This window comes from Netta rufina, assembly GCF_964035555.1.
Source record: "Netta rufina genome assembly, chromosome: 4".
NCBI lineage: Eukaryota > Metazoa > Chordata > Aves > Anseriformes > Anatidae > Netta > Netta rufina.
Window position 1 is genome coordinate 45,323,149 of NC_140127.1, and position 24,982 is coordinate 45,348,130.

Here is a 24,982-nt window from a genome sequence, read left to right on the forward strand (position 1 = left end):
GGACTGAGTCAAGACGATTGGCTGTGATCAGTCATGTTCATGTGAGATGAGATTTTTAATGATGTTTTAGGGCTTTAAAAAAAAAAAAGTAAAATCAAATATCAGAATTAAAGTCTGCTGATTTGTCCTCACTGATGCTGGCAAACTAGATTTACCTCCTCCAGAAAGTTTCTAGCACCGTTCGCTGAGTTGCCAGTCACAACACTGATTACTGAATGAAGGCAAGTGGAATGAAGAGTCAATTACTCCATCATCTGAATTCAGCAGAGTTCCTATACTCTAGAACTTATTATGTGCTCTGAATAATTAAGATTATAATTAGTTGGGTTAATTCTGGAAAAAGTAGATGAGGTTTCACAAGAATTTCAATGGCAACTGTTTAGGGTTCTTGCAAACAGCACATCTCTGGGAGACGCTGTGCGTCTCTGTGTAGGTCAAAGCTGTGTGTCTGCGCATGGAGACCAAATGCACAAATGTTAGCAACTGCTCTAAAGGAGGGCTGGAAACATCTCAGGCAACACCGTGTGCTGGTCTGCTTCCTCCTGTTATCCTGAGTGTTTTGTGGGCTGCTACCAAGCAAACTGTTTGGATGGGGAGCTCATGGACGGGGAGCCATCACTGCTGTGGCCACTCCCTCGTCTTGGAAGATGCCTGGGCAGGAGGCATCATGCTGCCTTGCAGGAGGATGATGCCTTGTGCACCACACAGGGCAGGGACAGGTGTGTGTTGGCTGGAGTCCCACACGCTGTTCTTCCGTTCCTATCTGCAAGCAGTGGGGCTAATTGAGTCCTTTGGCAGCAGATATTAAAATTAGGGTCTTAATACTTAGCAAGAACTCAAACCTGTTTGTGTCTAGTCATTTCTTCAAGTTAGTTCCTTGTTAGCAGCTCTGTGCTTGCAGCCTTGCTTGGCCTGAGAAGTTCCCTGTTCCTTTCCAGGTGGTTTGCTGTGCTTGCAGTATCCCAGCCCTCGACAGGAGCGTCTGATACCTCCAAAGGGATCTTGCTCTTGCCCAGTTTTGAGCCTTCAAGTTCTGTTTTCCACCCTTGACACAGCCTGGATAGTGTTACTGCATGGGAAATGTTTATGGCTCTGTGGAGAGGGGAAACTGCAGGAGCAGATAACAGCATTTCTGCTGGAGAATCTGTGCTGTAGCTCTTCTGCTGCTAGCTCAAGAGCGTAGCAGCATGCTGTTAGCACAGGGCAGCACGCAGCCTTTCAACTGGAGTGCTTCACAGAGCAGCTGAACAGACGGAGGGAGTTATCTGAGAAGTTCTGATGTGCAAAGGGCAGAAAAGGCCAAATAATGAAACAGTTCAGAGAGCTGCACAGCAAAGGAGAGGAGCTGAAGCCATCAACAAAGCCATCGATGGTGGCAAAGGTGAAAGCCTGGAGCGTGCCAGTCACAAATTTCATATGACAGGTGAAGGCAAGCCAGCTCTGCAGTTCAAAAACAGGGGTAGTGGGGGTGTGCTGGCTGCTGTGTGCTAGAATCAGCCTGACACAGAAGGTGGTCTGTGTGGCTGGATCATCTGATCTCAATGTTCTGGTACCTTTTGTGCTGGAAAGACTCTGGTCCTTAAAGCAAAAAACTCCACTACCTCAGAAAAACTATGCCTGTTCTTAGCTGCCTTACTCAAAGACACACCAAAACATCAGCTGTCAAGGGTTTGTTTGGTAGTGTGGGTCTTACCACGTGAGAGGTGGTTGCAATGCTCCCAGGAGGTGTTATGAAGTGAGCACGTGTTTGCAGAGTATCGGGATATAAAATCCCTTCCTCCTCTTTCCCTGCAGCCCTAAGCCTCTCAGTTGGGTCGGTGGGTGAGACGCTGTGCCGCTGGTCCCCTGCCATGCGCTGGGTTCAGCCAGAGGTGGTACCACAGGGGGTGTTGGAGCACCCCTCTTTTGGAGCTGCTTCTCAGTATTGCAGACCTGCCCTGCTCTGTTGAGGGGCTGCTGCTGCCTCCTGCTCTCTCTTCCTAAAACTGGGTGATGCTCGTACCTTAATGTCCATGCATCCTCACAGAATGGACAGAAGTCTTGGCTCAAGGAGAAGCAATTTCCTTCTGTCTTTATTGTACAGTCTGGGATGAAAAAGAGATAGATTGCACGTCGCTAGTGCACCCTGTATCTTCTGCAGACTATAAAAGAAAGCAATACAGCTCAAAAGCAAATTGTGAAGTCCAGACTGCGTTGAGGCATTTAATCATAAGTTCAAAGAAATAATGGCTTCTGAGCTTCCTGGAGATGAGCAGTTATCACATTGTCTTTTTTCACGTACTGTAATTGCAGAGCTGTAAATCAGTTACATACTTCAGTTTAAAACTGCTTTCCATTTTTTTTCCCTAAACTTCATTAGCTAATTATAACTTGAAATAGTCTATTAATTAAACTTCATTTTGTAATGAATCCAGCTCATCCTTCTTAAGCCAAGTCTGATACAAAACCAACCTCGTTCTAATCCTTAAATAAAGTCATTGACTTTTCTGTCTGTGAATGTCAGTCAGATGGTGCAGATGACTGCAGTGCTTAACCTGACCGTTACCTGCAGACCCTGCAGCTCCCTCTTCTCCCAAGACAGACTTTATTGACCTACGAAGCACTGTAATACAGCACACGTAACCAGGTGAGTTCCCACTGTTCGTTCCTGCTGCCAGAGGAGCAGTTGCAGATTTTTTGATGCTGATTTTTCAAGAACACACCAGATCTTGTGAGAAGTGCGTTGTTGGTTTTAAGCATGAAAATAAGTGTCAGGTTTTCACCACCACCAGGAACGTGGGGTTGTTCAGGTTGGGACAAGAGCCGCTCTGCATGATGCTCCTGATAATCTGCCCCTTCTCCAGGACTGCAGATAGATCTTGATGAAAAGCTGAGCAGTGAATGGTACTCACGAAGAGATGGACATGATTTTTTTCGTCAGTGAAAAAGGGATGCATTTTTCAGGCTGAATATTTTACACTTTATAAAGGAATAAAAGGCAGCTAGGAGCAGAAGAGAATACCTTTTAAAAACAGTTGTCATATGCTTGGGGAGAGCACAGATGATACTCGTCCATGTTAGTGCTTAGGACTGTTGGCTGAGAGTGTGTGGAAGAGCTAACACCCAGCAGTTGTTTCAGTTTCCTTGTTTGTGTTCTGCTTCGGGCTTTGCTTAGTTCACCTTATTCCACCCAGGGGACATTGGCACTGCAAATGAGCTGGACTTGTAATGACGAAATACTAACTTCCTGATATGAAGCGCCCAAAAGCTAAAGATGTTCCCTGTAACAGTGAAGAGCTGCCATGCTTGTCTATGGATTATGAACACCCACCTCTCGGGGAGCTGATTGCTGGTGTTGTGTTACCAGTGGCAAGAGATGTGTGTTTGGGTGCCACTTGTTCATGTCCTCCCATCACCTGACACTGAAATCTTTGCTTAATGTAAAAGACAAGGTGGCTTAGTGGCTTCGTAATTTTGCACTCCTAACATGAAAACTAATGGAAAGATAGAATGAAGGTGTAAAACTAAGACCAGGGTATCTTGAATTTTGAGAGACATGGCCGTGCAATCAGAACCTGCAATAAATGATCAAAGATGAGATAGAAAAACCTGTTCTTATTAAAAGAGGTATGTGCAAGTGTATTTGCTTAGGCACTCAGAATTAGAAGAGCTGTGGCTGCTTTGAATGTGAAACGTGTCCTCAGGAAATAATTTTTGCATTTAAGCTTTAAGGAGTCTTGGAAGTAAAAGCCATTTTTGTGGAATTGGATTATGCCTTAGGCCTTGATTTTTATATTTTCCTGTTGTGTATCATCTTTTCTTTCTAAGATCCACAAACAGGTTTTTCATCCTGGTTGCTACTGGCAGAAACCTGTAAATCTGATTTTTGGACAGTAGCTGGTGAATCAGAAACGCTGCAGGTGGGAAGTCGTGCAGTCAATAGAAGCAGTCACACAAGGTTGATCGACCAGTTTTAGGCCAACTCCGTGTTTTTTCAGAAAGATTGTGGTGATGAGTTAGTGCCAGCAACCTTAGTGCTCTGGATCACAACATCATCTGCAGCCTGCGTGAGTGCTCTCCTCCTACAGAAGTTAAGTATTGCATCTTACGTGCCTAATGTGTCTGCTCCAGTGAGCACTGCCGGCACCAATCCATCCTGAAGGAGAACCTAGAAGCATCCTGAGGGGAATGGATGAACTTAGCTTTATCTTTGCCTTTTTTTAAGCCACTGCGTGGTATCTTGCTTTCTAGCAGCTTGCTGTGTCCCCTGCCCTTGTGCACACCTTGTTCTGTCCTGGCGTGCCTCATTTGCTGCCCTCACAGCTCAGGGCATCCTGTTCTTCAGTGCTCTAAGAACACATTCACCACAGGCCTTCAGGCTTTGTAGTATTGAAAGGGGCTGATTCCTCTTTTAATACAACAAAATTAGGCTTTTGCCTAAGGCAGTGATATGTAGCAGCGAGGGGCATTTTTACTTGGGCTTGCGTGGGCCCTCACTGCGTCTTTTTACAGCTCTTGAAGCAGTTAGGACGTTTATAGGTAGCGGTTTGTGTCGGGTGCCTCTGATTTGCAAATTGCCTTTAAATGCATTCCTTCCAGCTCACCAGCTAGCGCATGAGCTCACACACATTGTAAAATCTCAGTCAAGCCACAGTGAGAAAGCATGTTGTAGTCATTTATACGACAACTTTTTTTGGTTTAAATCTCAATGAGACCTTCACTGGACACACTTCACTTCAGATACGACCTTTGTGTCTCTGCCGGGTCATTTTCTGGCTTTATTACACACTTGGCATTCCCGTAAAGCCCTTCGCTGGGTGATCTTAAAGTCTTCAGAAGCTTTAATTAACTGAAGCAGTGTGCCTTCCCTGTGAGGCCAGTAAATATTCTTAATTGCTTTTTTCGCAGAATGAGGAAAATGTGGTAGAGAAATTTTAAAGGAATTCACCAATGCTGCGCAGAAAGATACTGAGGAGGCACAAGCAGAAGCCCTAATCCCGACTTCCTCTTTGTGTGCAACATTTTGCTTTACTCCATAAGCAGGCAAGGATATATAACACAGCTTATATATAGGGCATGTCTCCTTTGTCAGAAAACTTTCTGCTTTGTGACCTGTGAGTTGCTAAAAGCAACAAAAGTGTATGGATGAGGAAGTCTTTTCAAAACCAAGCAAAAAAGAGAGAAACCCTGAAAGCCTCATTCTGTTCTGAAGAGCTATTTTTAGGAAGCTCAGGCAAAGAAGTATACCCTGGGGGGTGCGCAGGGTTTCTGTATGTCTGGCTCTGGGTAGCTGAAGTCTGAATGTAGTTGTTGGGCTGTTGTGCTCTGCGTGTGGTGAAAATCAGGGCCCAGGCAGAGCAGAGCACACTGAAGGCACAGCATCGATGCTGCATGGCATGCTGCTGTGCAGGGAAGGGACGGATCCTGCTTTGAGGCTGCTGGTGTAACGCCTGGTAGCTCGAGCTCCTGTGGAGGGGGCAGCACATCCTGTGGAGACAGCCGGCATTCCCGCACTCACTGTGGGGTGCTGCTGACTCCAGCCTGAGCAAAAGGGAGAAAAGACCCTGACTGCATTGTTGTGAACTGCTTCACCAGGAAAGTGGCATTTATTGGTAGCACGATGTGACACCCAGTTTTAAGGACCACCGAGGAACAAGGGCTGAAGCGGCAGTGAAAATCAGTTGCGCTTCCTGGTGCTCCATCCCACACGGAAACCCTCTTCCACCCTTCGGTGCCTGGTTGTTCACCTCCGCTGGTGAGGCTGGCTCTCAGGACAAGGCTGCCCGAGTTGTCAAGAAGCAGGGAGCAGTCTGGAGTAAGGAAGGCAAAACCTTCATTTACTGAAGCCCTTAGCATTTGTTCTGTTTTCTTTACCAAGCACAGTATAGATGAGCAGGTGTAATAGTGAGGGCAGTCATGCACCAACAAAATGGGTGGATGAGAATCAGTGGATTAACTCCATGCTCATTTGATTGCTTTGACGTTTGTAGCTCATGTTTTCTTCTTCTGATCTTCCTGGAAAATAAAAGTGTTTTTTTTTTTTTTTTTTTTTTTTTTTTTTCCCCCAGCAGGTCAGTAGAAGGAAGGCCTGGACACAACTGTTTTTTCTTTTACTCATCTGACAGCAGATGAGTAATAACAATACACCTGTCTTTGGGGAGCAGAGCTGCTCAGCTCCAGCGACCTGTTACCTGTTCCCCAACTCCCCAGAGAAAGCTTTGAGCAAGGAAGGCTGCAGAAATGGCAGCAGGTTTCTGTGGCCATGAACTCTGCTGCCAGAGTTGTGCAGTTTTGAAGCAGCAGTTATTGTTATTGTTATTAAATTGCTTTGAATTCCTGCCTGGAGACTTCAGTGGGGGAGCTCTAACATGCAGTTGGCTGACACAGAGGGTCTGCGATAGATCATGATGGGATGGGATAAGACAATACAAACAAGAGCAGGTGATTGCAGTATTCACTTAAAAACAGACCAAAATGGCACCAAAGTGAAGAGAGAGAGCCCCACAGTCTGGCACGTGAACACTGGGAACCAAGTGGGGAACTCGAGGGCACTGTGTTACCTAAGGCTTGCGAAGATGCTGTAGGGTGAAGCCTTCAGCCTCTCCGTTTGCAGGCACCAGGACAGGATGTGTGTTCAGCAGGTATTGTTCTCCGCAACAAGCTGGAGTTGTGACTTTGCAGAGGGGACTGTTTGCCTCGTCTCCTGTGGTTATTGCTGCCAGAACTGGAATGTGAGAGCAATGTTTAAATGAAATTTAAATCGATGCAGCTGAGGTGGCTCTTCCTCAGCTGGATGCTATACAGTGTATAATGCCCTGTGTTCACAAATACTGTGCATTTGTATTTATCTGATGATTTGTACATGTAAAAGATCATTTTGCAGGATGAGCACTCATTTGTGTGTTGGCCACTCAGTACTTCCATGTCCTCCCAACAAAAATGACCCCAAAAGGAGGCAAACAGGCAACACAGCAAGGCATTGCAAGCTGGAACCTCATGCCTGGCTTTGGATTCTTTAGATACTAAATGTGTAGGACATAATTTATTTTTAGCAAAGGAAATGCCTGGATATTTTTCAGCAGAGGAAGCATTTTTTCCAGGTATTGACTATTTTGAAAATATCAAAGTTTGAGATGACCTCAGTGCTGACAGCACTCAGTTACTAACATTGGCAGATGAATTCAGTGTTATGAGCTCTCCACCCTTCAAAAGCTTGCTTTCTTCAGGAGGAAGAAGAACACCACAAACCCTTCTGTTTCTCACCCCTTTTTCCTGCTGTCTGCCTGTGTTGTGTCTGCTGTGATACAGGTGGAACCAGTGATCCTCCCGCACCTTACTCTGAACTAGGGTAAGCCCATTTCTGTAAACAGGCAGGCGAGGCTTCAGGAGGACGGAGTGGACCTGACCTTTAATTTTGGCAGCCTGTCTTCAGAGCTGGTGGCAGGATTCCCAGTGGTGGAGCACCTGCACAGGGAAGTGTGTAAGCCTTTGCCTGCTCGGTTTTTGTCTAATTAATGATGACCAAAGTCACTGTGCAGCCACAGTCTACACCAGGAAGCTCTCCTTGGCCCTAAGCAGGCAAGCTGCAGTACTGCATAGCTGATCACTTGCTGGAGCTGGGAGGCAAAACGCCGAGATGTCACTGCTGAAAACTGTCTTCGGTGCTCTGTTAGCTCCTGGTTTGTTGAGAACAGAAATGACAGGTGCTCGCTGCCTGCGTGCACACCTCCTAATAGCAGCTTAAGGGTAAAAACGTAGCGTTAGTCTGGAAAATGCAGTGCACTAAAGATCGACTTGCTTGCGGTAGGCACCTGAGCATTTTTAGTACAGAGGTATCAACATCACAAAAGCAAGTGACAAGCATGTCATTTTCCTGTGATCTGTAGGAGTGATGCCACTTGCCGTCACTGCAGAATCAGTGCTGTGCTGTCTGCCCCTTTTGTTACGTGTGCTGTGGGGCTTCGGGTACGTTTAATCTAGCTCAGCGCCTCCCAGCTCCATGATGTATTGGGTCAGTTTGGGCTAATTCTGAGCGTAGCGTACACAAGGAGAGCACTCAGAGTATTCTCTTGCTGCAGCTGACACCATTTAGTTATGTATCTAAACTGAAAGAATCTGCTTAGGTTTGTTTAGTACTCTTCACATCTGGAGAACCAAGTCATTGTGTACGCAGTACAAAAGAAAGAAGCGATTATATCTGGACCTGTATAACAGTGCAGATTCCAGCAGATTGCTCTCTTACTTCCCCTCCGCCGATCACTTCTACATCTCGTGAATCAAAATGAGGTTTCTGAAGTGAGTTTTGAAAAAGTCCTGAGCGGTGTCCCTGAGGTACAGCTTGCCCCGGGGCGGATGGCAGCCAGCTGGCGTCGAGGCGGCCCCATCTCGCTCCCCCTGCCCACTGCAGGGCCCAGCTTCCTGCTGCTGCAGGCACGACAGGCATTAACGGGGAATGGCTCTGCCATGTAGAAACCGCTGCGGCAGCGTAATCTTTGTCTGGGGCTGTTTAGGCAGCAGCCTGAGCTGCCCTAATGGAAATAAAACATACATTGGGCCGGTGGAGGAGAGTGACACAGCTGCGGCCCGTTAGCGGTGGACGGTGGGGCTGTGCCGGGACAAACCAGCGGCTCCTGCCATCCTGACAGACAGGCAGGGAGCCCGGGAGTGGAGAGGAGCAGCAGCAGTGAGGAGCAGAGGTACTCCGTGTGCTCTTTGCTTTTGTGTCCCGGGAGAGAACAGGGAGACACAGCGGTTAAGAGGGATGTCGTGTTTGTGATGAAGGGGGCAAATGCCTTTTCCAAAATGTGCCAAAAGCTACACGTTGGCCCAGGGTGAAGAGCAGATGAAATTTGTGGCATTTCTGTCTGAATGTGTTTGTTAACACTGCAATTTGTAGTCCTACAAAGATGCCAACATCTAAGCAGCTTATACTGGAATTTGTCAGTGTATACTGGAGTCTGTTTGCAGAGTCCTGCATCCACTGAAACTTTCTGTAGCGTGAAAATTTCAGCTTTGAGTTGATCGGTGTGGGCACAGAAGCTGTGGCTGTAATGCACCTCCAGCAGGAGGGCAGAGAAATCCTTCCTGCTGAGAAATTTCCATTGTGTCAGGAGTAGGAAAGCCTGCGTGTGTGTCAGCATGTGCTATGAATAACTCCCAGTGCTCCTGATAGAAGGGAGCCCTTATTTCTAGGTAATGTAAATAGAAATGATTTTTCTTTCCTAGAGAGAATGGTTTCAGTAAAGCCTACAAGAAGGCAGGATTATTTGGGCACGTGTTTTTTCCTGCCATCAAAAATGACTGGGGACTAAGGAAAAAACTCTCCTTCTTAAAATAAGATCAGAATTAATGCGTATTAAGAATGTGTTGCAGGCATGCCGGCTCTACAGGGGTAGCTGTTACACACTGCAGCGGTAGAGAACTGTGGTATTTTTAGAAGTTTTCAGCAAACAGCAGCATTAATGTAACCATTGTGCTTCATTCCCATGTCACTTTGGCAGCCGTTTCCAGTATAAGCAAACAGAAAAGTTTGCCTTGTCGTCTGCCACCCAGGGAAGCGTTTGTGTGTTAGCACAAGTCAAGGTGGCACTCACGGATCCTTTCTGCAGTCCAGCTTTATTCTCTCTTTATTTTGGCTTGCCCTGGGAGATGCATCATCGGTAGGAGGTGGTAGATAATCGCTCACCAGGGGATGTGGATGGGGGCAGTGGGATGGGATGTCCTTCAGGGTGCTTTCCACCCTGCTGCCACAGGGCTGGGCCTCACTCAGATCACCTTATCTTGCTCCAGAAAGGCAAGGGGAGGAGAAAATGTCTGTGCTTTACTCCAGAACCTTTTAGAAAACAGCTGCTCCCCTGAATCAGGAGGGATAGCTGCTTCCCTGGGTCTGCTTTTGCTCTCAGTTAAATCAATGGAAGGGAAATAGAAAATGGATTTTGAGGAGTGCAATACTGCACCGCTGTATGCTGTTGCACAATGTTGTTTTCTCTGAAGCCAGTGAGCAGAATGGTTTTGGTTTGTTTAAGCACAAAATTGTAAACTTCCTCTTGTGAGCATGAAGTCTGAAAGGATAGAATGAGGATCGAGTCCATTTCATTGCGAGCAAAGTGTAACAGTGACCTTTAATCTCCAACCCTAACATTCAAACTGAGATTAGGGTTAATGTGGAGGCAGAAGACAAATTGCAAAAATACCCAGCTTCTCATGTCAGACACTTCATAAAAAGAACTACATTTTTTAAAAAATGTAGACCTACTATGAGAGAAGTTTTTTATGAAGCAGAAACAGAGATGCTCAGATTTGAAATGAATGAGGTAAAGAAGAAATACAAGGTAAAGTGCTATTCTAGTAAATATAGAGGGGAAATGGCATACTAAAATATGGAAGTACTCAAGGGTATCCTGAAATACAGCTCTGAGGAAAAAGCTAGCAATGTAATTCAGGAAAGAAATTTGGATTTATTGTGATTGTCTCTCGGAATATGACCCAAGAAATATTGGCTGGTTTATTTGTGCCACCTCTTTCTTACAGTGCTGTCAATCTTTTTATCTGAGTAGAGCAGTTCAGGAGATTGGAGCTGCTAGAGGAAAAGCCCAGGAGAATAAGCTGGAAGGAATGGCTGCATCTGTATTGCTTCTGACCCTGCATGTACCAGAGGCTGGGAAAGCATCGGTTCCAGGAGCTGGCGAAAAGCAGAGCTCCCGAAGGGAGGCAGGGGATGAACTGCGAGTGACAGACTGGTTTGCAGGGATTGCAGACGTGGTGTTTGGTATAACTTGAGCAAAAGGGCATGCCGCGGGCAGGAAGAAGTTAGAGGTGATTCTCATTCAATGATCTGTGGTGTCTTTCTCTGATTCTGGATAGAAAAAACATTCCTTACTGGCAATGGCAAAATTCCTTATTTTTTTCCCCTTCTGACTTCCTGGTTTCCCTTAGCTCTGTGTCTGTAGTGTCATGGAGTGTGGCTGCATGCTGTAGCTCACCTGTTCTTCTGGGAGCAGGAGGGACTTGCCCAAAACAATTATGGTTTTGGCTTCATGAAGGATGTAGCCTAAACAGCTTGGTAACTAGTGCAAGGCTGAGCTTAAATGTGCAGTGTATGGGCCAGCAAATGTGCTGCTTTGCTGTAGACCTGCTCACAAAACGGGCTTCCCTGTCTGTTTGTGGGGCCTTTCGAGCCATAGCATCATAAAAACCCCATGTCCACCAAATTCATTTGTTTGTTGCTGAGAATTGTTAATGCCTCGTTTTTGTCATAGCTTGACTGTACCATCTGGCGCCGATTAGGGGTGCCTGGTACAGGGGACACCCTTTATAGCACCTGCACGTCGTACCTTTCTGCCCCTTTCCCTGCTTTCTGGGATATAAATTCCTTGGTTCGTGTTCACGTGACTTGGGGCAGGGGCTCATGCTCAGGACCTTACTGTTCACCGTGGCTTTGTAGGAGAAACGTGAACTTGGCGAGCATCTGTGACCTTTCTGTCCCTGGCCATGAAAATCTCTTCATTGTATGCGGCTGCATGTATGGCAGCTTGGTGTTTGCCTCCCCGAAACATGTCAGGGATTAACCTTTTGCTGAAGCAAATTCCAGAAACAAAACCTGCCAGCCGGCACAGACTGCTCGTTGCCACCATCCTCCTTCCTGGGGTGCGTCTGCCCCCGACCTGGGACTCCGTTTGTTTTTTTGCAAATAAAAACATCTGCCTTTCCCCAGTGAAAGCAGCACTTGAGTGAGGTTCTTGGAGACCTTCTGCACTTCCCCTTGAAATCTAAATTTACCCAGGGACAGAGATTATTTTAGAAGAGCAGGAGCAAGAAAATGATGCCTTTGTTCTGGAGACTGAGAGAGCAGTCTGGTGGTTGTGTTAAAATGCCTGCGCCCTTAATTAATATTGACTGACATTGCTCAGAACAGAATGGTTATATTATGTGCCGTGGCTGAGGGGATGGTGAAAAACAGGCAGGAGTTATCAGGTAGGCTTCAGACCTGGCTGTCAGCGCTGCTGTGTTTCCCTTTGGCTTCTAAATCCTTTCCCTGTTTGTTTAAAGAGCAATTCATAAAGCAGCTTTCCGTCTGGAAGCTTATTTTGTAGTTGTAAAAATCTGGCTTCCCATTCCCAGCTGAAGAGCTTTGAGAAAATGCAAGAGATGGAAGACTGCAATAATACCCAAGTGTAAATTAGTTGGAAATAAATGTTTTGAAGTGGGTTAAATACTGCCTTTGGGCTGGGGACAGTCTCCCTGTGGCGGAGAGTGACAGATGCATTCCTGACACCCTCAGGACAAGGCCTCTGTGTGGGAACGGGTGGAGGAGTGAAAGGAGAAACACGGCCCAGAGTAGCTTTTACTGCCCAAGGGAGCCTCGGACAGGCAAGCACAGATAATGAAGAAGAGCAGAGGGGAAGGGGCTGGCGCTGTGTTTGCTCTGGAGGTTGGTCAGTCTGTCCGAGTGCCAGGATTTATGGCCCCAGTGCTGTGTAGCAGCCTTTTGGGCCCCTGTAACCTCCAAGAAGTGTCCCCCCAAACATACAGTGGCAGCACTGGCCTCTGGAGCTCAGCTGACAAGGGATGCTGAAGCAAAGCTTAGGGTAAGGAAATGATGTTGGTATTTCTATATTGGTAAGTTTTCATTTTTGTGCCTTTTCTGTGTAACTTTCCGAGCACGACTGCCTTGGCAAGTGGAGTGTGGAAAGCAGGCGTGCTTTGTGTATTTCCTCCGGCGTCAAGAATGCAGGGATGATGGTGTTAGAGGTGGGGAAGTCAAGACAAGCCAGGGAGTGCCAGGGATTGGGATCCAAACATCTGGGGCTGAGCTGCCCCAGCAAGTACCAGAAAAAGGAGAGGCCTCAGCACAGGGATGATGCTGAGTGGCAGAAGGTAGAAAATGGACTGACGCAGCTGACCAGGAGCAAATGCCTTGCAGCAGGGATAGGTAACATTTCAGAACGCATCACTTGCTTTCTAAATATCTTACCTGAATGTAACAACACATGTAAAGGTGCATGCAGCTCGCTACCAGCTTGGGCAGAAGTAGTATCCAAGTATAAGACTTCCAAATAAGAATCACCAGTTTGGTTATTAAACAGTAGTTCACTATTCATTTTCTGCCCCAGAGATCATGCATTTCTTTTCGGTTTGGCTATCGGATGTACATTGAGATGAAAGCTGTGAGAGCAGCAATGTTTGTTTGCATTACGAAGGAAAAAGATTTGAAATGACTGTTTGGAAACATGCAGAACTCAGCTTAGCTTTCAAGCTGGCACTTAACTTACTGACCGAGGTCAAGAAACTGGGCTGCGTTTTACAGGCTTGAGCCCAGGCAGAATCTGCTGGCCGGGGAAGCTGCCGCCGCCATTTCCTGCTGCTGGGAATCCTTGGTTAAACCCAACAACGTGAAAAGCTCTGCCTGGATCTGTGCAGTGGCAGACCACAGACATCGCTGCTGCTCCTTGTGCCTTCTATCTAATTGCCCAGATTATATATTTAGTTGCCCATCTTAACGACTCGTTGCTAAAATTACAAAACACCAGAGGACAAAATGAGCGAAATACCGCAAATTGGCAGCTCTGTCCCAGGTAGCGTGTTGCCATGGCATCAAACGGAGCCAGCAGCGACCAGTGTGCTGCAGGCAGGTTATCAGTGTGGTGCTGAGCGTTTACATTACGTGTTTACTCTCGTTTTACTCTGCTCAGTGATACGAGTGTACCTGGAGGAGTGCAGAAGAGCGGACGGTGACCAGTGCCGCAGGGAGCCGTGCACGTGCTGCCGGTGCTGCCTGAAGCCACAGAGAGGCTTCAGAGATGCCCATGAGGGTGCAGTTGTTGCAGGCAGCACAGGCCAAATTTCTAACACTAAAAAGGGAGAAAAAAAAAAGCATTTTCTGATAACTGATGCTGTGGTAAAACAGGACCAGACAGCTCGTTTGGTTATTCTTAGTAGACTGAAGCTATACATGAAGCTCACTTGAATACACCGAATGGTTCAAGTAAAAAAACAAAAACAAACAAAAAACATGGATTTTGTTTGATTTGTCAAAAAATAGTTGATTGGAGGTTCTTTTCCTTTTGAAAGAATCTTATCTTGCTTTTAAAATCACCAAGAATGCTGTTGAAATATGGCATAAGAGGAAAAAATACTTTTGTACTGGGTTACCATATATTTTTGCTGCTCTGAAAAGAACCTTTCCAGTTTTGTTTTACCCGGAAAGCCAAAAGCCTTGTCATCTTGAGCTGGTGAAATGACTTTTTTGTTTTCTTTGGCCAGTACTCCACAAACTCGCTCACTCACGTAGCTATAAATAATGATACCTTAATATTTTCACATCTACACGCTTTGATTTATAGCAGCAGCTAAAGAAAACAACTGCTTTTCCAGTCCATGGCAAACTGCCGAAAAATATGCTCACATATGCGTCTTTTCCTTTCTTAATTGACTTGCACACATGACAGAAAAATCCTGATGGTATGAAAATGTGTATTGCCTTTGGGCCACAGCCCATGACAGATATTCAAAAAATTAGATTTATGGGGGGATCACAAGCGTTTGTTTGAAAAGGTTTTCATACGCAACAATAACACCAGCAGAGGTCCCTCAGACTCCCCTGTGACACGGAGCAGACAGAGCTGCGAGCCACGGGGTGAGCTAAGGAAATGCTGACCTTCCCATCCTCGCTCTCTGCCCTGGCCACGAGCAGGTTCAATCAGCAGCAGACCTGGCTGCTGCAGCTGCTGGGTTGGATTTGCTGGGCTGTTGGCTTTCCTGCCTGAAGCATGGCTTCCCTCACCGTCCCTGGCCTTGCCTGAACAAGGGACACAGCCTGTGGGACTGGGCTGTCCTCTCCTAAGGGCTCCCTCTGCATTGCCTTTGTGCCCAGCGTGTTGCAGGGCGCTCGGTGGCCATGTTTACCTTTCCACCTCCCTGTAGGAGCCTGTTGCTTTTTGCTGGCTGGCTGGACTGCTGAGGCATTTCAAAAACCACATAAAAACAACATAACCATCTTGTGCATCACAGGTCACGTCTTGTCTGCAGAGAACTAGTTCTCAGAGCCTGGGGCAGGCGGTTGACACCAGGCCGAAGGCACTCATGCTGCTAAACATAATCAATAGAGCAGAGGGCTTTGCTAGAGGAGGGCTGGTTTTGTTTGTTTGTTTGCTTGTTTTTAGGAAAGCAGAGGCTTGTTTCTTGATTCTTCTTCTGAAGCAGCAGATGATGTGACTTGATGAAAATGAGATGGCACTGTTTCAAGGATAGCACAGATGTGATGCATTCCTTTAATCTGTGTACCCCTACAGGGAATGAACAACTTCTCTGCTAAGCGTACGGCTGCCTGGGCAGAGTTGCCATTCAGAAATGGCTGTAGCTGCTTCTGGAGCATCCCCTCCTATTGCTCCAGAAGCACCGATGGCGTTTGCCAAGGCCGTTGGGCGAGCCCTGGCTCCATTTTCTTGTTTGTGTGCCTAGCAGCTTGGCATCTGCCAGCAGCTACAGTCCTCACCTTCCCGTAACTGGCTTTTATTAACCCTCCACAGATTTAACAGCCTCTCATGAAGGAGAGCTCCACACGTGCATTACAAAAAGGAGCTGCGAGCCAAAGCTAAGCTGAGGCAGGAGTTGCTGTCATGGTGAGAGCTGAGACTCAAGTCTCACATCCCCTTCTCCTGCATGATGCTTTTAACATGAAGCCTTAGACCAAGCGTTACGTGAAAAACAGTGGGGGCTCGAAGTCCACATTGGGATCCTGGCTCCACTGAAGCATCTCCAGGGGAAAGGGCTCAGATACCATGTTCTGGTCCAGGGCAATCACTAATGAAAAAGCTTCACTTGGGCAGCTACTGCCTTTCTCCCTCTGTGATTTTGTCTGCCTTGATGCTCGTTGTCCGTGTCGCTGCGGCTGTGCCGGCACAATGCCGCCTGCCCTGCAGGAGCTCATGAAAAGAAGTGGCTGCCTGTCCGCTCTGTTATTAAAATATGCCGGGGGTGCTCAGCAGCCTGGAAGGCCTGTGTTTGCTAATAAATGGAAGTCTGTAGTAGCTGGCTGTTTAGCAGTTCTCCGTGCCTTTTTGCTATAGTAATTGTGGTGGTTATGAATGCCTTCTGCGGGTGCTGAGAACAGAACAGAGCTGCTGTCATTCAGAAGTAGTCCCTGAGGCAGCCCTGGCTATTTACCCTGCTTTAGAAGGCTGTATTTAGGAGGAACATCTCCAGTGAAAGCCCATCAAGCTGCAGAAACATTGCTGCTGATGGAAGCAGCAGCCTGCCCACTTAACTTGTGACTGGGGGTGTTTCCCTGGGGTGTCCCTGGGAATACACTGTGCCATTAGAGCTGCTGTTTGCATGGGGAGAGGAGAAGGCTGCCTACTGCAAAAGCTGTTGCCATAGCAGCTGTGGGCTTCAAGAACCGCTTCTAATACCATCTGGACGTTCGATGCCATAAGGGTTAAAAGCAGCACTAAACATTTGATTTAAGAGCCAATGTACCTGAGCCTTACGCTAGGCCACGAGCTTAACTGGAATCAAGCCTTGGGGGCCAGCTCTCCTTGTCCAAGCATCTCCATGCTCATCACATCCTCAGCAAATAGGCATTTCGTGTTCAGCAGTGCTTGTTGTAAGTGGGTTTGTGTACCCAGGTTTAAAAAACAAAACAAAACATACCGCCAGTGGTGACTTAGTGCAGTCTAGGAGAGTGTGTGAGTCTGCACTTCCTTCCTGTGGCTGGGCATATTTTAACCTGAAGAAGAACTTAGGAAGTTTTAATGATGCAATGGGGCTAAATTGAAGAACGAGCCACCTGAGTTTGTGGAAACTATAATCCCAGAAATAGGGCTGAGGAAGCCAGGGCAGAGGTTGGTTTGTATGTCTTCCCTCTGTGCATATATGAATGTACACACATGCAGAAGAAGCGAGGCTCAAACTGAATGTCAGGTTGTGGTGTGGTTAACTTCCCAACGGACTTTAAAAAAAAAAAAAATCCTATGCCTCACCTGATACCTAATTTCTACCTACTGGGAAAAAGAATTTCAGTTCACACTGTGTTTTCATTCTCCTCTTACTGCATTAGCATGAAAAATGGTAAAATGTCATTTGCTTGAATAAATATTTTACATTCTCATTCTCCATGCGTATTGTCTAAACAAATCAAAAATTCTTAAGATCGTAATAGCCTAATTTTCCTGAAGTCCTTCTGTGAATCTGGAATGAGAGGTTGAGCGAGCAGGGAGGAGGAACAACAATTTTTTTCAGGAACTTGCAGCATTTGGCATAAATTGCAAAATACAAGCTCAGGGATGTAAATCCTGCTGGTACCTGCATTGCCCTGGGAGTCCTGGTGAAGTGCTGGGTTATGTTACGAGTAAAATCCTTGTCAAAGCACTAGTGTCATCTGTAGCTGACTACCGAGGCAGAGAGCACCTTGGTGTTCGGGGTCCCATTTTGGGCTAGGGACCACGCACAGTCTCCTGTCAGCCTCAGTCGCCACAAAATGTGAATTCAGCTCAGCTGTGGCTGCTGGAGTGGCGCACAGCATGCAGTAAGCACAGTGCTGCCTTACAGAGCCACACAGCCTGCCTCCCCACCACAGCCAGGTGCTGGTTTTAGGGGGCTCGTGCAATAGTTACGGCTGTTCCTATTTTTCCAGAGACTTTAAATGCCTGCCACCCCACTCACCGGCTCCTCCTCTGATCTCACATATTACCAGCTGTATTAGCTCTATGCTTTTTTCTTACAACTGTATCAAAGCAAATTAAATTTGTAATTCCATCTCATTTCTCTTCAGTCATTATGCCACGCCGCTGTGCGCTCGAGGTTTTATGTTACCAAGTCCCACTCCTAAATTATAGGCACAGTACGTCAAGTGGGATGTATCAGTCTTGCTAGGTATTGCAGTCGCTGTGCAATATTAATAAACCTGTCACATCAATATCCAGGGAAGACTTTTAATCTGTGCTCTTCCTACAAGAATTTAGTATGGCGATTATATGAATTAAAGCAAATGGTAAAATGCTTATTAACCATTGGTAAAGCCTTGAAAGATGATTGCACCCCGACTGACAATGCTTCCTTGGTACATTTTAACATGCGCTTCAGATGGACTGAAGACTGGAATTACATCTAAAAGAAAGAGCTCCGAAGACTGCAGGAGGCAAGCTCCTCTTTAATAACTTATGGTCTAAATTTTGGTTTCTTACATTATGAGCTGTGGATGTCAGTGCTGTCTTCGTAGTTGGATCCCTGCTGCCCTCTAGGAATTTTTATAATGAAATATTGTCAGCAGTACTGCTATACCTGTATCACAAGCTGTGGATGCCTTTATTAATGTTCGGTCATAATGCTATTGAAAATCCTTCAGATTTCTGCAGGGACTGCTGAATTACCATATCTTATTTTTATAAAGACCTTCAGGATTTCTGCAAAGCCTCTGTATTACTGCAGAGTTCTTTAAGGCATTGGCAAGGAAATGACAAAGTTCCTTGAAAGTAAACTAAGAATTAAATAAGCTTTTCATCTGGGCTTACCCCTGCCTGTTGGCAGACTAGAGGTGGTAGCAGTAGAGAGATGGTATGTGGCGTGTCTAATAGAAACATAATTTATATCATTAGGAAGGTTTTCTACCCTAAATAGCCCTTACGCAGGATATTTAGCAGGTGGTGGGCTTACCTGCTCTATATGATGTAATGAGAGGTAGACACAAAGCAAATCCCTAATGACAAACAAAGTTTTGTTAAGAACTGGCATTTTTTAACTCTGATGGCAATTAGGATCACTGTTGATGCTCTAGCATCTTTTCTTTTATATCTTTTTAATTATTAAGTAATTGTGGTGGTTGAATGCTGATTGCTTAGCTAGGGTTAGTCTAGAGAAAATGCCTGAGCCTGAACAGTGGAATATCCTAAAAGGTCCTTTTTAAAGGATTAAAAGTTTCAATTTATATTAATAATGTTTGTGTTTGTTTCAGGGTAGATACTCAGCTGGCTATTTAAAAAAACTTGCTTTAATATTTAGCAGGAGGAAAAACACTCAGTTCTGGTAGTCTGACAGGTGGTTTTCTAATGTTTGAGAAGGAAACAGGAGAGAGATTACCTATTTTATCATTAGTTAAAAGATTAGCTTGCAGACGCCTGCTGCTGCCATGTTTGGACCAGTTTAACTCTATTGTTTCTCAGAGGAAATATTCTGGATTTGCACCTTGCTTTGGGGTTAAAATTGGCTGGTTGCTTTTTGTGTAGTATCATAACATATCCGTCATCGTATGTGATAGAGAAAAAGCGTTGATCTAGAAGCACATATTTCTGTCTGTACTTTCTAATTTTTGAAACTGATGTCTGAGGTGAAATATGGAGCTTAAGATCATGCTTAGTAGAGGCTCCCTGTAGTGAAATTAGGGATTAAATTTGCTGCAGACTGATTGTATATATATATATATACACACACACTATATATACATATACTATATATATAGTATATATAATCTCAGATAGTGTTGGTAAAACACAAAATACCTTTTGCTGTTACTAGGTGTCCCTGAAGGCCCTTAATTTTGCATTTCACTTCCATCAGCTGGCTCAGTCTGCAGGTAAGGTTGTTACAGTGAGGGAACTTGTTCACTGCGGAGCAGAAATCCCAGCACCTTTTTGAGCAGCTGGGCCAGGTCTGCAAGGCTTGCGTGGATGGAGCAGCAGCCTCCGTGGACAAGCCATGTGCCTGGCACACCATGGGGAATGGTTCACAGGCTTATGGATGTCCTTTTGGTAGGATCCTTTGGATTTCCTTCCCCTGGATTTCCAACCCCCATTGCTGTGTAGCATCACTGCGATGTCTGGTTCTTTGGGATACAGTAGGATTGGGCACATGTCTGCTGAAACTGCAGTGTTGTTGTTGTTTTTTTTTTTGGAAATACTGCCAGCGCGTGATGTTTCACACAGCTCAGCAGTTTTCTACCTGTCCCTAGGTGTCTCAGAAAGTGCTGTGCCTGACTTACTCTTTCAGACTTCACTGCTGACATCACCGGGTGTCTGCCCTTTCTTTGGATTAGAGGCTTGTGGATGGTGCTGCCACATCTCGCGTGTGAGCAGGGATTTTAATGCCTCGGGTGCCTGTGCCCTCCCACTGGGGTGTTTCAGTCGTGTTTGTGCTTTTTAGGGGGACAAGGACCATTCTCTAGCTTTGACTAAAAGCAAAGCAGCAAATTGTAGCCCACTGCTGCTAGGCAGGTACAGCTTGCCAGAGTCCTCAAGTGTGTCCTTCAGGAGACACAGGGACCTAAATGCCACCACTTACTCCTGGTGCAGAAGGGGCCAGATGCTTATCTCCTTGGGGCCGATACCTGGGGCTTTTGTTCTCTAGGATGAAGTTAATGCTGCCCCTGATAAGTGGCGTCCTCCTTCTGTTGCATGGCTGCTGGACTCCCCAGAGGGGGACGAGGTAGGAAGGACAAACAGCAGAGCAGCCCAGCTGCTGTTGATTCAGTAGCAGTCAGCCCTCCTCTTGAAACTGGACCCTGGAGCTCAAAATGGGACTGAGGTTCCCAGCAGGGAATTGAGTTTGCAATGCCTCCATTGTAAACAAAGAGTGTTCAACAGGCTCAGGAAGAACTGCTGAGTCTGGTCTTTGGGCGATTTGCAGTGACATTTATGCCTACAATTGCATTCATTTCTCTGGTGGAGGGCAGAAGCTATTCTTTGGGTTTAGCCAGGGTTTCTGTTGCTGGTTGGGACTTCTTTTCTATTTTTATGAACGTAATGCTTAATTGTTGATGCTTAATCTCAAATAAAGATTATTTGTGTATCGTCATAAATGTGGAAAGATTTGCAAAGCTCTTGAATTAGATGTTTTTGATTTTCTCTTTGACCCTTTGCAGATGTCACGATAAAAAATAGCTATTGACTTTGTTTGCAGGAACAGATACAAGTCTTGTCTGCTCCTGTACTGTATATCCATATAACAGCGTCCTTGCTTTTGAACTTCTGGTGATGCCACTGGGGAAACTACTGCAGGTGTGTGCAGCAGTGTGTTCAGCATGCCAGGTGCAGAAGGGAGAGCGCGTTTCTTTGGTAAATGGATTCAAATGCCGTCATCTGGTTTACAGAATGGTGGTATACTTGCTATTTGTTAGTTACTGTTTCCAAACACTTCATCTTCTGAAATTTTATTAATCTAATTTTCTGTTCTTTGATTCGCCTCTCCTAAATTTCTCATGCAATGTAGCTTCCAGGTTCTGGCCTTTACTAATGGCCAATAAATTACTGGTTCCCAGAACCTGGCTCAGAGACTTAGCAATCTCTGCTGCATCTCTGCCAAAAGTATTAGTTTGCTTTATGGAGTCAATGGTCAGGACCGGCAACTCCTTTGCCCTTAAATTATCAGTTCAGGGACAAAATACAGAGGAAGTAGGTTGGGGAATAGAAAGCATATTTGGCTAATTTAATTGTTTATTTTCTTAAATAAAGGCTCTCTGCACTTGCCCAGGTTAGAAAATGAAAGGCTGTCTTTCAGGACTCGAGCCAGAAATGTGTTCTTTCTCCCTTCCCCAAATGCAGCCTGGGAACAATTTCAGCATGGTTTGTTCTCAAAGATCATTTGGTTTTTCAGAGTGTTTGGCTGTTGCAAATCCCATGGTTTCTGTAGACTGGTTCCTTTTCACAGTAAGGTTTTTGGGGCTTACAGGACACCTGTTATATAGCTGATACTGCATACACTGAGATAACCAAAATGGGTAGTATTTCGTTCTTTAAAAAAAAAAAAAAAAAAGGAAACACACAAAATACCTACCAATGATATTATAGATGATAGCTACATTTCAAGTCCGAGACCCGCTGCTTACCCCCAAAATAAGTATATTACTCTCAGCTAGCTGAAGTGCTTCACCTCCCGTTGTTACCATCGAAAATATGGGTTTGCTCTGAATAGCCTGTGGTGCAAATGGCACGAACCTTCTCATTTCTTTTCTAACCTTATATATGGTATAGGATTTACATTTTCGTTGAAGTGTGATCAAACAGCATAGTTGTTCCCTAATGGACTAGTATATTGTTAGCCCGGCACTGCAGTCAGTCTTCCCCCTTTGCCTTCCAGTGTGGTTTTTGCACCTCCAGGCACCCAGCAGAAATCTCCATTCAGCACGAAGGAATACTTGAAGCCATTCTACCCTTCCTTAGTCTTGTCTAATGAATGGCTATGTTTGGCAGGTTAAAAATATCCTTTAAAATAATTAAAGTACAAGGACATTGAATTCTAAGGCTGCAGCAGCAACCGACCTAATCCCTAGCGATAGGATGGCATCCGGCGGTTGAGTCTGAGGACGCTGTCACCTCCTTACCTAAAGTAACTAGTCAGGATTTATTCCTGTGGATTTATTCTTGGGATTGTTTGTTGCGTGCAAGCAAGATTGTCCTGTGTGTGGTGAGGGTACTTCTTTCTTGCCATGTTAAGTGTCCTTCCGGCTAATCAGAAACCCGTGCTGGGAATGAGATAAGATGTAATTTTACTTTGACTGTTTCCAAGGTCAGAGCTGTTGTTTGCCTGGCTTTGAGCAGATTTGGTAGGCTGCTGATATCCTTGTCTGTCTTCTTTTGATCCTATACCTCCCTTTCCCCTTGCAGGGAGAGGCAGAGTGGGAGGACAGAAGTGTTTTGCAAGAACCACAGGTGAGCTCTGTGGAGACCAGAGCAAAAAGTAGTAGAGCTGAAGGAAGGTTGGGAAGGAAGGAAGGTTGCTTATGACCTGAGCTATAGTCGGTGCTCAGTGTTAGCATGTTTGGGGTGGCATTTCCCTGTTTCCACTCGTCAAGTAGTCATATGTCCCGTGGGATCCGCACAGCTAGGTTTTACAAAAGCAAGCATCCAGGTGAGCCAGTCTGCACAGCATCTACAAGGCTTCTGGTGGTGGTGTGGGCTCTGGTAAGCCATGCTGTGATGGTGATGGGATTTGGGACCTGTGGATACAGCTCCTGGCAAGCGGCAACAGGGAGTCTTTTCCCTCGGTGAAGCTAACACAGGTGACAAAAATCTCCAGCCTCTGGCATAGCTTGGGAAGTAATAACTGGTTTCTCTTGACCCATACTAATCACTGAAGGGATTTATGTTTAGTCTGCTCCAGGATGGCTCTTAAGTGTAGTGCTCTGCAGAAATGTTGTGCAATAACTTTCTTCTCAGTGGTTTTACGGAGCCCACCCGCATGAAAGTCAGCTGAGGATTTCCATCTGCCGAGGGCGCAAGCCTACGGCTCCCAGCGATTTCTGAGGGAAGCCTGGCAGTCACCAGCCTCTGACACAGCAGGCAGGGTGCACGGCTGTGGTTTCCCCAGCTGTGTGCTTAAATACAGACAGAGAGACGCGAATGCTTCTGCTGCTATCTTCTGACAGGGTGGACATGCTGTCTGGGAGGCGCTGCATTACTTGGTAGCCTCACAGAGAAATTTGGTTTGTTTTGCAAACAAATTCTTGTTTATGTGCCGTATTGAAGCCACTTGAAGCACCCTTTCAAAGACTAGTGAAAGAAAATAAATGGGTGCGTTGTCAAATGTGTCAGTCACAGCTGTCTCACAGCAGCAGACAGCGAAATGGAAGATTTTGTGCAGTTATACGTAGAAGCTTGGGCTTTGGATGACCGTTTTGGTGCCCGTGGCCCATGCAGAATGGGTTAGGCGAGGGTGGTCAGGTAATGAAGCAGTGGGACCTCTGGATGAGGGACTGACATCATTCGTCCAAAATGTGGAGAAAGAACAGCTGGAATAGAGTGTCTTAGACGATTATTATACGCACTCTTTGCTTTCCATCTGCACCTCATTAGGATGTAACCATTTTCTGTTGCACAATTTGCCAAATTCATGCAACACACCTCATTACTTCAGGAGTGGATTACTGTAATGAGCTCTGCATGGTGCTACATCTTAAGGCCACTCACAAGCAGAAACTGGTGTACGAGGCCACGATTTGCTTATTAAGTGGAGTTCAATGAGGCTAACTTGACTGTAGTGCTTTGGGATGTGCAGTGGCAGCATGCTGCTATTTAAGTGGCAGCAGTATACCTTTTACGCTCAGGGCAGCAGTTACCTGATGAGCAGATCTCTTGGTGTGCTGCTCTGTTTTATGGAGCTGTAAGGGAGGTCTTTGGTGCTGCTGAGGAGGGGACTGCTGGGAGAAGATGCTCTCCTCCAGGCGCAGCAAGCTGTGGAGCTCCTAGTCCTCCTGCAGGATGTGGTTTTTGATTGTGTGATGAGAGGATGAGTGAAGCTGTTCTGCACATGCTGGAGTTGGTTGCTGGGTTTCAACATGCTTCTGTGAGCTGGGGAAAAGGAATATGATAGCAAAGTTACATGAAGTGAGCTCACTGCGAAATGCTGCTGTTGAAACACTGCAGGATAGCTGCCTATCTACCATGCTGTACTGCTACAGCTATTTAAAACAAACAAACAAAACCTTTGCCATCAAAGCCTGGAGTTGCTTCCCAAGCTCCAGGGCAGAGCAGCGGGAATGGGAATATTCAATCCATCCCCAAACAGAGAGGATGGGAAGCTAAGTGGCAATACTGGATATTGCAAATGGCCGCTTTTACAGGGTACCTGCATTAAAGCACCCTGTAAGTGGGCAGATGGGCACAGCCAGTTGTTCGGTGTTGGCTGGCAGTTCAACATGAGTGTGCACGTGCAGTGTCAGTACAGTGTCACCTTGAGGGCTGGGTTTGTAAGAGGGGGAATCCCAGGTGCTTAAAATGTCTGGAGCCTGAACAGAAAGAGCCCAGGCACCAGTGCCTCCCTCCCTTCCCTTGGCTTGTCTCTGACACATACATCCCTATCTAGCAACTCCTCCTCAGGGCTGAAACTCTTGCCCATTATCCTGGCCCCAAAGGTCATTCCTGAGATCCTGTCGGAGCACAGACAAACAGTCTTCTGTAGGCTTTCTCCACAGGTGATAGCCTTCCAGTCTGTGTGCAGCTCCTTCAGACCTGTGAGGTCAGGAGCATTAAACATTTAGAAAAAGAAAAAAAGAAAAGAAAAACACTGGCTAGACCTT

The 24,982-nt window shown here is 46.0% G+C and overlaps 1 protein-coding gene across 3 annotated transcripts in view; it reads left to right on the top strand.

The window, feature by feature from the left end:
- Window positions 1-24,982, top strand: part of ARHGAP24 (Rho GTPase activating protein 24) — a 168,801-nt gene that overhangs the window by 84,860 nt on the left and 58,959 nt on the right. The window contains exon 1 of one of the 3 annotated variants that reach the window (XM_084285506.1): window positions 2,503-2,626. The exons of the other annotated variants lie outside the window; for them this stretch is intronic. The gene's annotated coding sequence lies outside the window, so the exon portion shown is untranslated. Of the gene's footprint in view, window positions 1-2,502; window positions 2,627-24,982 lie in introns of those variants that run through there. 3 annotated transcript variants of the gene reach the window in all.